The 1,548-nt window shown below is 45.5% G+C and overlaps 1 pseudogene; it reads left to right on the plus strand.

The window, feature by feature from the left end:
- Nucleotides 1-354: 354 nt before the first annotated feature.
- Nucleotides 355-1,262, plus strand: LOC141504544 (protein C1orf43 homolog pseudogene; annotated as a pseudogene).
- The last annotated feature ends 286 nt before the right edge of the window (nt 1,263-1,548 follow it).

Consider the following 1,548-nt stretch of genomic DNA (forward strand, 5'->3'; position numbering starts at 1 on the left):
CACTACTTATAGGCTCTCAGGAGAATGATAGTCTGAAGCACACTTAAAGTCTGGCAAGGTCAAAGAACTACTTGTCTGCAAAAGCTTACAAATTTGCATAGCCAGAGATCTAAAGAATAATGTCATAGAATCATAGACAGTCATAGCTTTAGTTACTAGAATAAGTTACTATGGAAGGGAACCTTAGAATGTAGAATATAGGAGCCTGATGGAACCTTAGAACAGAGATTATAAGTGTTGGAAAGGACTTTAGAGCAGAGAATGACAGGAGTAGAGGTAACCTTTCAACATAGAATGTCAGAGCTGGGAAGGACCCTAGAACAAGAATATTAGAGCTGCTCCCTGGCTGCCATGTCTTCCAACAGGACCCAGCTTTGGCTTCCCCCATAGGGAAATGGCCAGGGCCTGTCCTGGAGCCCTAGGGCCGTTGCTGCTAAGGAGCCCGAGCTAACAAAGCTGGAGGGAGACCCTGGCATCCAGCAGTAACTGGCTGTCCGGGGTGAACGTGGTGCTGGTGATGGCCTATGGGAGCTTGGTATTTGTGCTGCTGTTCATTTTTGTGAAGAGGCAGATCATGCGCTTTGCTATGAAGTCTTGAAGAGGTCCTCATGTCCCTGTGGGACCCAATGCTCCCAAGGATCTGAAGGAAGAGATTGACATCCAACTATCCAAGGTCCACGATGTAAAGTATGAACCCCAGCTTCTTGAAGAGAATGATGCCAGACTTTTGCAGCTGGAGACACCAGGAAATCAACATTGCTACAACTACTTGTACAGAATGAAAGCATTGGATGCCATTCGTGCCTCTGAGATACCATTCCATTCAGAAGGCCGGCATTCTCATTCTCTGATGGGCAAGAATTTCCGCTCCTATCTGCTGGAGCTTTGAAACACAAGTACCCCCTTCAAGGGTGTCCACAAAGCTCTCGTTGATACCTTGCTAGATGGCTATGAAACAGCTCGATATGGAACTGGTGTCTTTGGCCAGACTGAATATCTACACTATCAGGAAGCACTGAGTGAACTGGCTGCTGCTGTCAAAGCTCGAAGTGGAAGTTCCCAGCCACAGCACCAGTCAGCAGCTAAGGATCTAACACAGTCTCCTGAAGTTTCGTCCCTAACAAACTATCCAAGTCACTTATCTGCCCTCCAGCCAGAAGAGTAAAAGAGCTAAGCAATTCCTAGAGCTGAAGAGTTTTAAGGATAACTACAACACCCTAGAGAGCACTCTCTGACTGAATCTGGGGATAGCCATAATCAATATGGTTCTACTATGAGATTCCAGTCTTAGTACCCAGGGATTTCTCCAGGGCAGGAGACAGCAGTATTATCATTACTATACTCAGAATTTTTTGAGATGTGTTCCTGGAAATCCTTCCTTAGCTTATCCCTCTATCTGTTGTAGAACTTGAAGTTCCATGAGGCCCTCGGGAATCTCCCTCTCCGAAAGCATTTTTATGGAGTTGAATCCACATATTTTTCTTCTGTCTGTGTCACTTCCTCCTTACCCCTTTTATTATTGATCGTGATTATTTTTTGACCTCTCCC

The sequence above is a fragment of the Macrotis lagotis genome, chromosome 1 (assembly GCF_037893015.1).
Source record: "Macrotis lagotis isolate mMagLag1 chromosome 1, bilby.v1.9.chrom.fasta, whole genome shotgun sequence".
Classification (NCBI taxonomy): domain Eukaryota; kingdom Metazoa; phylum Chordata; class Mammalia; order Peramelemorphia; family Peramelidae; genus Macrotis; species Macrotis lagotis.